Genomic DNA, 15411 nt, shown 5'->3' with positions numbered 1-15411 from the left:
CATATTTACAAGGTGTTTATTGTTCCTTTATCTCTTATGCCCTGCACAGGACTCCCTTGGCAGCTTTGCAAGCTCATATATGTGTCATATATGTGTTTATTCCTTTTGTAAGGAATAAAGGGCCATTATAGTTATAAAAAATGACATGCTTTGCAAGGGTTAACACATATCAGTACAGGGTTGCTAGTTTTAAAATGGGCATAATATGTGCCTATAATAAATACTGGATATTTTGGATCTCTTTTCTTCTATGGAGCATCATGGAGACAAAAGTATTGGTTAATTTGATAAACAAAAAAAGCACTTTGACTACTGAATTATTTGTTATAGACTTTATGATGTTTTTAATGGCACATGTGGCGTTTTATGATTTATAAAATATTAGAATATTGAAATATAAGCTCACACCAGATGTCATTTATAACATGATGAAAGTTGTTCTGTTAACCAGTGACTAAAGCTTATAATACACATAGTTTAAAGTGAAGGTCAATTTTCGTCTACTTCCCTAATTAAATATCTTCTAAGCATCCTAGTCGCTAACTTTTTTTTTATTTGCATATTCCTTTCTATAAAAAAAATAAATATTAAAATCCTACCTGTTTTCATTGGGACTCCACCCCTCCAACACTTCCTTATTCTGGGTTTATGACGTAGCGAGCGGTCAAACACGCTCGCTACGTCTGTCTAAAGCGCGTGCACAACATATGGAAACGAACTGCGCATGCGTATATGCACCGAAAAGCATTACATTTTGCGGTCACGTAAGTGAATCATAGTATTCAATGAATGAATACATACATTGATTGAGTACTATGCGATCGTGGGCAACGTTATCATTTTTTTGTCTATTACGGAACCGCTTGAGATTCTCTGATTTTTACATTATTTTGTATTAATTATTAAATTCTTGGCTTGACAAAGTTTGTGCTGGCAAAATTCAATATTGTCACACACGATTAGATCATAATTATTGACAGCTTCTTTTTACTTACTTGTACGCGATTGTTATTGTTGTAGTTATATATCGATTGCGGAAACAGCAAGCTGAATACGCATGCGCATCTCATGAACGAGCCTCAGAGACATGACGCTCCTCATGAAGTTACGCATGCGCAATTCTTAGAAGTGACATTTTAAAAAAGGGGCTGAACGCCCCTGGGGGAAACAGAGATTGGAGCATAACATCGTACATATCTGTCAATCAAGTTATCTAAGATGACGGGCGGACAAGTACGGTATAACGGGGAACAAAAACAAGGTAAAAAAAAAAGTGACAAATATGATGAATGAAAGTTAGGTTCATTTAAAACAAAGAGCTGAACGGCCCAAACGAGTAACACGGACTTGACCTTCACTTTAACCTAATTTGTGTAAATAACTGTAATTCAGTCATTTTCTGGGTTTGTTTGTGTGTATAAAATGTATTAGAACTTATTTAACCACTTAACGACCGAGGACGTGCAGGGTACGTCCTCAAAAAAAAGGCAGTTAATGCCTGAGGACGTACCCTGCACGTCCTCGATGTGGAAAGCAGCTGGAATCGATCCCGTTTGCTTCCAGCTGCTTTCCGGTTATTGCAGTGATGCCTCGATATGGAGGCATCCTGCAATAACCTTTTGAAGCCATCCGATGCAGAGAGAGCCACTCTGTGGCCCTCTCTGCACCGGAGATCGGTGGCTTCCTTCGTTGGTGGGTGGGAGCAGTACCGGGAGGCGGGTGGCGGCCATCGATGGCCCTGGAGATGTGGAGGGGGGCGGGATCGTGGGCGGGGATGCCCGGGGGGCGAGCACGGACGTGCGCGCGTGCACGGGAGGGCGGGGGCGTGCACGGGGAGGGAGCGGGTGGGAACCGCTACACTACAGAAAATGGTGTTAAATTAACAAGTTATAATCAGTTTAAATAGTTAAAAAAAAAAACGATCAATGAGGTGGTGGGGGTTTGGGGGGGGGGGGTTGGGGAAGCTACACTACAGAAAAAAAAAAAAATAAGAAAAAAAAGCCCTTTTTTTGTGCAAGCTGGGTACTGGCAGACAGCTGCCAGTACCCAAGATGGCCCCCAATAAGGCAGATGGGGAAGGTTACAGAGCTGTTTTGGGGGGATCAGGGAGGTTGGAGGCTAAGGGGGGTCCTACACAGCAGAATAATTTTTTTATTTTTTTTTAAAAAAACCTAAACCCCCCAAAAAGCTTTTATTTTAGTACTGGCAGACTTTCTGCCAGTACTTAAGATGGCGGGGACAATTGTGGGGTGGGGGAGGGAAGGGAGCTGTTTGGGAGGGATCAGGGGGTCTGATGTGTCAGGTGGGAGGCTGATCTCTACACTAAAGCTAAAATTAACCCTGCAAGCTCCCTACAAACTTCCTAATTAACCCCTTCACTGCTAGCCATAATACACGTGTGATGCGCAGCAGCATTTTGCGGCCTTCTAATTACCAGAAAGCAACGCCAAAGTCATATATATCTGCTATTTCTGAACAAAGGGGATCCCAGAGAAGCATTTACAACCATTTGTGCCATAATTGCACAAGCTGTTTGTAAATTATTTCAGTGAGAAACCTAAAATTGTGAAAAATTTAACGTTTTTTTTTTTATTTGATCGCATTTGGCGGTGAAATGGTGGCATGAAATATACCAAAATGGGCCTAGATCAATACTTTGGGTTGTCTACTACACTACACTAAAGCTAAAATTAACCATACAAGCTCCCTACAAGCTCCCTAATTAACCCCTGCACTGCTGGGCATAATACACGTGTGGTGCGCAGCGGCATTTAGCGGCCTTCTAATTACCAAAAAGCAATGCCAAAGCCATATATGTCTGCTATTTCTGAACAAAGGGGATCCCAGAGAAGCATTTACAACCATTTGTGCCATAATTGCACAAGCTGTTTGTAAATAATTTCAGTGAGAAACCGAAAGTTTGTGAAAAAATTTGTGAAAAAGTGAACGATTTTTTGTATTTGATCGCATTTGGCGGTGACATGGTGGCATGAAATATACCAAAATTGGCCTAGATCAATACTTTGGGATGTCTTCTAAAAAAAAATATATACATGTCAATGGATATTCAGGGATTCCTGAAAGATATTAGTGTTCCAATGTAACTAGCGCTAATTTTGAAAAAAAGTAGTTTGGAAATAGCAAAATACTACTTGTATTTATGGCCCTATAGCTTTCAAAAAAAGCAAAGAACATGTAAATATTGGGTATTTCTAAACTCAGGACAAAATTTAGAAACTATTTAGCATGGTTTTTTTTTGGTGGTTGTAGATGTGTAACAGATTTTGGGGGTCAAATTTAAAAAAAGTGTGTTTTTTTCCATTTTTTCCTCATATTTTATAATTTTTTTTATAGTAAATTATAAGATATGATGAAAATAATGGTATTTTTAGAAAGTTCATTTAATGGCGAGAAAAACGGTATATAATATGTGTGGGTACAGTAAATGAGTAAGAGGGAAATTACAGCTAAACACAAACACCGCAAAAATGTAAAAATAGCCTTGGTCCCAAACGGACAGAAAATGGAAAAGTGCTGTGGTCATTAAGGGGTTAAAAACAAAACAAGCAGTCAACAGTTCTGTTCATACAAATGTTTGATTGACATCCTAATAAACCACACTATATTTAATTTTTATTTCACTCACTTCAGCAAGGATAAAAAATGTGTATACTTTCCTTGTCTTGAAAAAGGTTCTATTTACTTCTATGATCAAATCTGAGGTAGGTAGCGCACACGTCTCTGGGGCACTATAAGGCAGCAAACACTGCTACCGCCTAGTGCTCTTGCAAATGTACAACATTGTTGAAAAGTATTCTTGCAAGGTTGCTGCCATATATTGCTCCAGACACGTGCACAATGATGAGCCTACTTACCTGCTTTTCAACAGAGGACATTTATTGACCAAGTCAATTTGATAGAGTTATTTGGAACCTTTTTTTTTATTATTATTAACAATTGTACAGTGTGAATCATGAAAGAAAAATGTTGTGTTTCATGTTCCTTAAATGTCAGCTACAGAGCAGCAATGCACTACTAGGAGCTTGCAGAACACATGTGGCAATCCAATGACAAGAGGCATATGTGTGTAGCAACCAATCACCAGATAACTCCCAGTCATGCATTGCTGCTCCTGAGCCTACCTAGGCATGTATTTTAGCAAAGGATACCAAGATAAATCAAAGTAAGCTGGTTGATAACAAAGGTAAATTGAAAGTCTCTTAAAACTGGATTCTCCATCTGAACCATGAAAAATTAATTTTGACTATCAAGTGCCTTTAATTCTGCTCCTATGCAAGTCATTTTGCTCTAGCAAATACAAATGAATACTATTGGTACCCATATATATATAGAAACTCCAGCACATAGCTATTAGGAATTAGGATTCTAGGTGCCCATATGAATGATGATTAAATGAAAAAACAACAGCAATTGTTCTTTATTAAAGTGTAATCCCCATACAAGGCGATGTTTCTGGATATACTGAGACCTTAATCATGATTAAGGGCTCAGTATATACCTTTATGTTGCTTTGGAAATGTTTTGCAGAAATACTGAGTGCTGTGGTTGAATTGAATATTTTGCACATACAAAAGCCTTGCACGTGCATGTCCTGATTGCCTTTATATATGCCCTGCACACAGGGGCGTATTAAGGCATAGGCCACCAAGGCTGGTGCCTAGGGCAGCAGATTTTTAAGGGGCAGCAGAATTTTGAGTCCCTAGGGCCACTCTACTGAACTCAGGTCCGGGTGGCTAAATCAACCAATTACTAATTACTTAAATGGCTGGCCCAGCTATTGCTATCCAATGGGATTATATGTGGGTGCACATGACGTGGTGACAGTGGAGGCGGAGCTCACTTGCGCAGCCTGGCCTGGACTGAGAGGGAATGCGGTATTCTTCCTGGCTCCACCGCATGATTGAGACTCACAGACTAAACAGTGCAGTGTGCACTACAACGTGACCACTGTGAAACAGCATATGCCTTTCTCCCTTCAATTCATCTTCATTAGGCATTAAAATACTTAAACGGATTAGTCACTAAATACTTGTACATTTACTGTTTGTCTAACTGTCATACATGCAAAGAATAAGTATTTATTGCTGAATCTATACAACTATGTGACTTAAAACACAACTGCAAATATGTTGTATGCATTTAATACATTCAGAAACAATACAAGTATATACTGTACTTTATTATGATTGTATCATGTGACTTTATCCCCTAGGATATATATATGTATATGTGTGTGTGTGTGTGTGTGTGTGTGTGTGTGACCAGAGTGAATGCAAGCCCTGGTGAACATCTTCTTAAAAAGACATTTTTTTTTATTTTTTACACCCTGCCCCAAAAATATTATGTATAAAATAAGGCCTTAAACCTGGGGGGGGGGGCAGCAGAATTTTGAGTGCCTAGGGCAGCACAAAACCTAAATACGCCCCTGCCTGCACACCAGCACAAACACTATTCAGTATGCCCTGGGTGCCTTTATATATGCCCTGCACACCAGCACAGGCAAACACTATTAAGTATGCCCTGGGTGCCTTTAGATATGCCCTGCACACCAGCACAGGCAACCACTATTCAGTATGCTCTGCGTGCCTTTATATATGCCCTGCACACCAGCACAGGCAAACACTATTCAGTATGCCCTGGGTGTACCTATAGATGCCGTGCACACCAGCACAGGCAACCACTATTCAGTATGCCCTGGGTGTACCTATAGATGCCCTACAGACCAGCACAGGCAAACACTATTCAGTATGCCCTGAGTGTACCTATAGATGCCCTGCACACTAGCACAGTCAGACACTATTCAGTATGCCCTGGGTGTACCTATAGATGCCCTGCACCCCAGCACAGGCAATCCCTATTCAGTATGCCCTGGGTGTACCTATAGATGCCATGCACACCAGCACAGGAAAACACTATTCAGTATGCCCTGGGTGTACCTATAGATGCCCTGCACACCAGCACAGGCAAACACTATTCAGTATGCCCTGGGTGTACCTATAGATGCCCTGCACACCAGCACAGGCAAACACTATTCAGTATACCCTGGGTGTACCTATAGATGCCCTGCACCCCAGCACGGGCAAACACTATTCAGTATGCCCTGGGTGTACCTATAGATAAGATGCCCTGCACCCCAGCACAGGCAAAAACTATTCAGTATGCCCTGGGTGTACCTATAGATAAGATGCCCTGCACCCCAGCACAGGCAAACACTATTCAGTATGCCCTGGGTGTACCTATAGATGCCCTGCACCCCAGCACAGGCAAACACTATTCAGTATGCCCTGGGTGTACCTATACACACACATCAATGAGTAGGTGATATTTATCTAAAAGCCCATTTACACCAGAGTACACAGCACTGTGTAACAACCAGATAGCACAAAACTACAATAGCGAGCAGGGAACCAGTTGCCCATCTAAATACCCTTACACACCAACACACACAGCTTGGTGTACAAAGCTCTTATGCCCCATAGATGTGTAAAAACACCAGCCCTAATAAACAATAATTATAGTTATGGGTGGCTGTATAGGTGCCCATCACATGAACAATTGCACCAGATACACTTACACACCAGTATACACATCACTACATTTACTGACACACAACTGTTATTGTTATATTGCCTGACAGCCACAGGGCGCTTGTGACGTCACGATGCGTTAGTCCCGCCCTCATAAACGTGTTATCATACCGTTACCGGGAGCTCCGGGCAGCGTACACCCACATGCCGCCCTCACACAGCCTGCGGGCACCCTCCGGGATCTCCTGCCGCTGGCACAGTCCGCTGCTGCAGTCGGGGCCCTAACAGACCACCGTGCGCATGCGTAGAGCAGCGCCCACTCGTGAACACGCATTCGTTCCTCATGACGCTATTGCCACACAGTGCATCTTGGGAGATGCGCTGCTCACAGGGAATAGTGACCGAGGTGGCACTTCTTGGTGGCAAACGAGTGGTTAAATTATCTTATATTATTACCTTTTATGCGGCGAGGTCTATGGTTAAACGGTATTGTGCTCATCGGTTCAATTTGCTAATGTTGGTTTATTGATGAACTATATAAAGTTGCATTAGTACATACTATACTCTTATTGTCCACACAAATCTTATGCTATTTTTAGTGCACTTTGAGGGGATAACTTTTTCATTTTTAAAATGCGTTCTAAAGGGTCATTAATATAGTGATAAAATGACATGCTGTGATTTGTTAGTGTCATTTTATCACCAGTGATGCTGCAAAGCTACGAGTTTAACTCCTTCAAAGGGGATAAACACAGTTTAAGAACCACTTGGTATCCACAGGTCATTGCGTTTCCTGAGTGTAAAGAGCTGTATTTGCATAGTCAAATTAGAGCATTTCATTTTATCACTATTAAAGCCCTTTAAAGGGACATTTTACACTAGATTTTATTTGCATAAATATTTGAAGATGATCAATTAATGCAGCCCATCTGGGAGTGTTTTTGTAACAATGTATAGTTTTGCTTATTTTTTATTAAAGTGAATGTAAAGTTTGCGGAATGAGTGCCCAGTTTTGAAAAATCCTATTAAAAACAGGGGCACTTTCATTCATCAAACTTTACAGTTCACTGCTTTTGTTAAAATACTTATCTTTTCTTCTTGAAAGCCGCTCCAGTGCTTCCCCCGCCCGTCGCAAGCCTCTTCATACGTCAGCAATGACGATTCCAGCATCCTCCAATCACCGCTTCCCCCCGGGGGAATCATTACCTAAAGCAACGATTGGAGGAAGGCTGGGATCGGGCAGGGGAAGCGCTGGAGCGGCTTTCACAAAGAAAAGGTAAGTATTTTAACAAAACCAGTGAAATGTAAAACGGGGCACTGGTTCATCAAAATATACATTCACTTTAACGTGCTGATTTTCAGACTCCTAACCAAGCCACAAAGTATCAGATATAGACTGGAGTCTACAGATTCCTGCAGCTCCTGTTTGTGTAATCTGTCTTTTCATATATAGGGAAGGAGTGGGGTGTCTGCTTTCCCTGACCCTTTCACTGGGTGTCCCAGCCTAGCCTCATCAACAGTGCTCAGGTTCGCCACTAGAAATTTTGGGGCCCCTTACATAACCATTGATCAGCACCCCCCCCCCCCTCTTTGACGTGCAATTTTTGACCAAGTGACTAAAACGTATATGCACTTTATTCTTAAGTGTAGCAAACTTGGAATTGTTGTAACGGTAGTAACACACAAACACACAGACACAATCATACACTGAAACACACCCTCACACATAAGGATTCACATATAGACTCTAGCAGACACGCAAAGAAACACACAGACACTCAGCACTTGTTTACATTGACCCGACAAGTAATGAGGTAGAATACAGTTGTCAAAAAAGGTGATTTACAGGACAAAATATGAAATTCTGATTATCTTTTTGTCAAGGAAGATGCCAACTATATGATGCCAACAGCATGCAGCGGCTGAAAGGAAGGGCCCTGAACTGCCTAAACAATAATTTAAAGGTTAAAGGGACTTTTAGGTATTATTTTCAGGGGTGGAGTGTCAGTCAGCACTTGGCCGTATCCTAAACCTTCACCTGGAACGGAATGGTTACTTGAACGAGATATCTCGGTAACAGGAATCAATCCTTGTAATAATTGGAACAGCTGCTGGATAAATCTGTGCTGTGTGACCGTGGAAACCTGCCAATTCCACAAGTAATACCATATATATAAATGTCCACAGCACTAGTGATATAAAAGATTTCTTTATTGACAAAAAAACAGCAACGTTTTGTGACTAGTGTCACTTAATCATGCTATACACATCATACACTGAGTTGCCTCTTTTAAATTGTTTAATTTGACGGCATTCATTTATGTCCTTGGGCACCACCTAATGTCATAAGTTAATTATTACATCTTTTAAACAAACTTTTCTTGAATATTTTTACTCAATACATTGTTGCATATTCATTATTATTATTATACAGACTTTAATAACCTATACATACATATTTAAAGTGAAGGTCAATTTTCATCAATGTGTGCCCGGTTTTTAAAAACAGGGGCACTTTCATTGATGAAAATTTACATTGCACTGGATTTGTAGAAATACTTACCTTTTACTTCTGGAAAACCGGATCGCCGATCTCAGCCTCAGTTCCTCTGTACTGACGTCAGAAATGACAAAACCGACTTCCTCCAATCATGGCTTGAACCCCAGTGCGTCCAGATCGTGATGCCCGGCTGTGATTGGAGGAAGCCAGTTTCGTCATTGCTGTGGTCTACAGCAGGAAGAAAAAGGAGGGGGATCGTCGATCCGGCTTTGCAGGAGTAAAAGGTAAGTATTTCTTCAAATCCAGTGCAATGTTAATTTTCATCAATGAAAATCAATGAAAGTGCCCCTGTTTTTAAAAGTATTTTTAAAAACCGGGCACTCATTGATGAAAATTGACCTTCACTTTAATTCATTTGAAAGGAAAGGAATTTGTACATCCTAGAAGTGGACAAAAATTAACTATTAGGATTTTTTTCACATGCGATACAACTTATGCTGTTTTGAGAAAAAGAAAGAATGGCACTAGCACATAATGTTAATACAGGGTTGCTCGAATTAGATTAGATTAATATGTGTTTATGTACGTATATATTTATCTATGCATATGCATATATCTGTACACACGTTCAAGTCTGTGTGTATATCAATCTTAATAGTGTAGCTTGTGGTGAGCTGGGGTACTTGTGCACAGGAACAACTTTTGGATTGAGTCTAGAGCCCAAGAGAAGGGATCAAGACTGGAAATAGTGCACTTAGGCAGCACTCCCGTCCCTGATTTGAGTGAATAGTAATAATAAACTCACATTCAGGACCAAAAAGTTTCTATTCAAAAAGGATTTACTTAAAACATAACTTTTATTGGACAATAACTATAAAATCAATATGTGTATGTGTGTGCTTTAAAAAACACATAGGAACTGGATTGTAAATATTGGCTAATGGTCAATTTGGCAACCTAGTTATACTGTTATAAGGGGCACCTCTAAGGGGTCCCGCTTTATTTATATATATATAGGTGCTTGTTTATATTTTGTATCATACGCTAGGGGTGGATTGGAGTGTTTCACAATGGGTTCACACCTAGGTGCTGTATATGGCACTTACTGGGTTTGTGGTTAGGCTAGTCAAATGTATAATTCTGGTTTTGCATATGGGATGTCTGATATAATAGTTGTCAGATTGACTTTTTCCAGACCTTCTACTCCGGTCTGGTTTAGTATATTTGACTTCAGACTCTCTGGTAATATGATAAATTATACGTTGGTTATTAGGCTTCTGTCAGTGCCCTAATATCTCATAGAATACTTTTAGACTTTATGTCTTCTGGGTGGAGATATATATGCCAGGAATTAAATTGGAGTATCTTTTACAACTTGTTATGGCATGTAATACTGATGGTGCCTAGAGTTCTTTGTCACTTTTATTTCAAGTGCAATCAATTAATAATGATACCAATGGGTTTGATAGCAGATTTGTTGGAATAATTATAATACTAGCTTCCAATTGGTACACAGGGTCTACGTTACATCTTATTTAAAGCTGTAAGACATATACATTTTAGGATGAAGGATTGAATTTACTTGGCTAAACCGGAATTTACTTGGTGCAATATATTTTTTCTTCTTTTTCTTTATATATTATGTATCAATTTCAGGTTTTGATATCTATTAACATATATGATCTGAAATGACCTGTTATTTAATCCACATCTTAGGGTGTTTAGTGTGAAATTTCAGATTTTAAGTCTTGTATTTGACTGTTGTAAAAATGTAATGATTTTATTTTTTTGACTTTTTTACTTTTGTATAGGTGATTTAGAGAATGCCTTATTTTGGCAAGTGTGCTTACAGGTTAAGTCTGTATGACATCACCTGACATTCACCTCATAAATGTGGCTTAATTCAAATTACCCACATACAATACCCTTTATCTGTTTAGCTGTTTTTGAATTAAAGATACATTACTCTTAAAGCTAAATCGTGCAGTAATTGTTTGTGCGTGTTGTAACTGGTCTTGGTGGCTGTTTAACTTATATGTTGATTTTTTTGAAAAAAGGGGAAAAGAAAAACTGTATCTTAAGAGAGGCCTTATTTTGGCCTTGTTGGTAATATATTAAATCTAAATTCCAGTTCAAGTTTGTGTGTCCTTTACATCTATTATATCACTGGCGTGTAGCACAATTGTCAGAATACCATGGGGGTCAGGGTATGATTACTTAAATACAATATGCTTAATAAAGTTTGTAGTTAGCATTGACTTGATATCATATAGCACTCGTACTGTTTGGAATGCTGTGTGCTGAAATAGCGTGATATGAGTCTTGTAGTGATTCTCAAACAGTATCTATTAGAGTTAGGTGTCGGCTTGTCTAGTAAATCAGAAGAAATATCTTATTTTGCCCCCTGTTGTTTGTAGATTACGCTTCTACAGTTTACCTAACCACTTTTAAATATTCGCTATCCCCAAATTGTCTCCCCCCTTCTAGCGTGTCACCGAATTACTGAGTGTAATTCTGACCGTTCCGGTCAATAAGCTATAGTTGCTTTTTAGCCAGTGTGACTATATATATATATATTAATCTTTACCGGATTGCCAACTTATAGAATTAAATAAATTGTGAAACCAGTTCCTATGCCATTAAAAAAACCAACTGATTGGGGTGTTTGTTAGACTATACCCCCCCTGACATGTTTCGCCGTTTCTATTTCGGCTTTCTCAAAGGTGACGCGCGCCGGCGTCTGGGGCTTTTTAAATCTCTTGAACGAAAATGATTGGTCCTTATCAGCCAATCATATTCCTCTGAACCGGAGGTGTGTGAATTTCGAGTACTGACGTCACACCTCTACTATGTTGTGCTGCGTGATCCTCATGTAGTTTATGAACGGAATAGCATCTGAATACCATTGATATAATGGATAGTCTCCAATAATTTTACTCAGATGTAAAGTTTGTAACCGACCTGGTTGCTTATTAATATTAAGGTTTTGAAACCAAATGAAACAATACTGAAATAGTAGGATAAAGTATGGCTGATATTCTATCTCTATTTACTAACGATCATAATTATATGTCAGATTACTGAAACCTCTTGTCAACTGTATTGATCTGAATGTTTTTTTGGGGGGAAGTAAAATGATATGATCCATAAAGTGATATTATGTATTATTTTTTATTTTCTGTTATTTATTTTTTAAGAAACAAACTGAATTTAAACAAATTACAATGCACTATATTGTTAGTGCTTGAACATAAGTGTACTTTTGACAACTCAAGTGTATTCATATCAACTTAGTGAATGTCATATATTTTAATACTTAAGAGAAGAAAAGAGCTATTTATAAATAAGTAAATATTTAGATGCGGTTGACATTGTGTGATGGGGAAGGGAATTGTGAAATGGTGCACATAGAGAAAACGTGAAACATTAATGAATATAATACATTAATATTATGGAAGCAATAAAAAATGTGACTCATAGGCTAGTGCTTGTTGTCTTATGAGTAATAAAAATGAATGTGTGATAAATAAATGAATGAATAAATAGATATTTGGGGAAGGAGTTATCGGATATACTCGTATAACATGATGATCCCTAATATGCAAAAAGATGAAAGGAGTGAAATGCTGTGTGAGAAGAAGACGTGAATTCTGCAACACTAATGTTAGTTATTCTAAAGTGCATTGGGAATGTGAATAGAGCATGGGAGGAGTTGTTTAAAGTGTGTATATAAGAACAAGTGGATCAGTGGATAATGTGATCAGTGTATTGTTCCAACTCCTAGAACATACTACTGTACTAAAATAGAATGTGTTAAAGAGGGGGTTGGTGTTGGCCCAGTGCCGAGCAAGTGTCTCTTAACATAGAGAAAAATAAAAACAAAAGCAAAAATAAATATACAACCAATATTATTGATCATAATAATGAAATACGGAATGTATATAGAATGAAATATATTTGGTTATCTGGTTTAACATAAAATAAAATATTAACCAATCGTGATGTTTGGGTCTGCAATGGAGACCTTGTTTTAACCTTGGCTGATTTAACTATTTCTTTTGTATCTGCAATTCAGATCTGCATGTCCCTAAAGGAACATGGAGTAGTTGTTTTGTTCATTCATACCCTTAGGGTATACTGAGTCCATTAAGTAGATCCACCTGGTTTCAGCCTTTAGGAGGGCTTTTTCCAGGTCACCACCTCTTAGACCCAAGGATATTTTTTGGATTCCATAGCACTTGAGTTCTGAAGTTTTGGATTGGTGATACCTGAAAAAGTGAGATGCAACAGACGTGATCTTCCTATCTTTCGACAAGTCAGATGGGGCATTTCGGATATTTCGCATGTGTTCCATCAATCTTGTGTGTAACGTTCTGGTTGTCATTATGCTGTTTACTTAAAAAGGGACAGTCTAGGCCAAAATAAACTTTCATGATTCAGATAGAGCATGTCATTTTAAACAATTTTCCAATTTACTTTTATCACCAATTTTGCTTTGTTCTCTTGGTATTCTTAGTTGAAAGCTTAACCTAGGAGGTTCATATGCTAATTTCTTAGACCTTGAAGGCCACCTCTTTTCAGAATGCATTTTAACAGTTTTTCACCACTAGAGGGTGTTAGTTCATGTATTTCATATAGATAACACTGTGCTCGTGCACATGAAGTTATCTGGGAGCAGGCACTGATTGGCTAAACTGCAAGTCTGTCAAAAGAACTGAAATAAAAGGGCAGTTTGCAGAGGCTTAGATACAAGATAATCACAGAGGTTAAAAGTATATTAATATAACTGTTGGTTATGCAAAACTGGGGAATGGGTAATAAAGGGATTATCTATCTTTTAAAACAATAAAAAATTCTGGTGTAGACTGTCCCTTTAATTAAGTGTCCATGTTCCCTCATCTATATTGGAGAGACGTTAAGAAAAGTAAAAGATAGAATGAGTCAGCACCGCTCCAATATTAGATGTGGGGATAAGGAAGCCCCGGTATCCCATCATTTTTTAGAAAAAGGCCATAGTATTAGCCAACTTAGGTGGCAAGTAATTGATCATGTGGGCCCACAAATAAAGGGAGGTGACCATGAGAAATTACTTAAACAAAAAGAGATGTACTGGATTAACAAATTGGGGTCATTGGTCCCAAATGGCATGAATAGGGACTTTGAGTGGTCAGTATTTTGTTAAATAGATAGTCACATATGTAAATAACATTAAGGTATCCCTTTAAGAATAGGCCCTCGCTCAAGGTAGTTATGCATGTTTCAAATGAATTAAATATGTAAAGTATGTATAGGTTATTACATTTTGTATAATAATAATGAATATGCAACAATGTATTGAGTAAAAATATTCAAGAAGAAAAGTTTGTTTAACAGATGTAATAATTAACTTATGACATGAGGTGGTGCCCAAGGACAGAAATGAATGGCGCCAAATTAAACAGTTTAAAAGAGGTAACTCAGTGTATGATGTGTATAGCATGATTAAGTGACACTAGTCATGAAACATTGCTGTTTTTTTGTCAATAAAGACATCTTTTATATCACTAGTGCTGTGGACATTTGCATATATGGGAACAGGAATCAGACACACGCAGCATGTCAGTCTAAAAGCTGTTCTGTTTATTAGAAGATGCACAACACTTCTTATAGACAATAATTACAGCATATGGGGTTAAACAATGATGCGGTCATAACTACATCATCTCACACCATATTTCACGAACAAAAGAAGCTTATTAAATTAATTGGGTAAAAGGGGAATGTTAAGGAGTATTTCTATAACAATAATAAAAGTACATCTGGGCGCATAACTCAGCCCAAAGCAAGGCCGTTTGGGCATCTTACATAGATAACAGGCTTCCAGGCGCATTGCCAGGAACATTCACAAGGCCATTCTATAGCTATACAAATATTACTAATGTCTACATATGTCTTGGTACATAATAAGTTGTTAGAATAAACCTTTCTTGGACAAAATGGATGCAAGATGGCGTCGGTAATGCTAACATATCCTAACATACCACCCTTTTACTCTAACAGAATAACATAAAAGGAAAACCACAGAAAATTAGTAACTCCGTTAACAACAGTATAAGCCTAATACTTCGGTATAACATGAATCTATGGGAGAATACTGTAGAGAAATGTATTCACATTTACTGCTATAATTTTATAGGCCAATAGGGCACAATTTGTCACTGCACATAGGTACGGCCTCTCCAATACTCTCTGTCTACCTCCCAGCATCCTCAAACTACTGGTCTATCTGCACAAAGACCCAACCAGCCCCCTATCTACCCCCAAACAATGCTGCATCTTTATTTCTCAACCTGCATAGCCTAGCATCCCCCAAATAGCATTGAC

The 15411-nt window shown here is 38.6% G+C and overlaps 1 protein-coding gene across 2 annotated transcripts in view; it reads right to left on the bottom strand.

Annotated features, from left to right (window-relative positions):
- IKZF5 (IKAROS family zinc finger 5) overlaps window positions 1–6852 on the bottom strand; it is a 45136-nt gene extending 38284 nt beyond the window's left edge. For both annotated transcript variants that reach the window (XM_053692614.1, XM_053692615.1), the window contains exon 1: window positions 6720–6852. The gene's annotated coding sequence lies outside the window, so the exon portion shown is untranslated. The remainder of the gene's footprint in view (window positions 1–6719) is intronic.
- Between the last annotated feature and the right edge of the window lie 8559 nt (window positions 6853–15411).

This window comes from Bombina bombina, chromosome 9, assembly GCF_027579735.1.
Source record: "Bombina bombina isolate aBomBom1 chromosome 9, aBomBom1.pri, whole genome shotgun sequence".
Lineage (NCBI taxonomy): Eukaryota > Metazoa > Chordata > Amphibia > Anura > Bombinatoridae > Bombina > Bombina bombina.
This window is presented reverse-complemented; position numbering and strand designations above follow the sequence as displayed.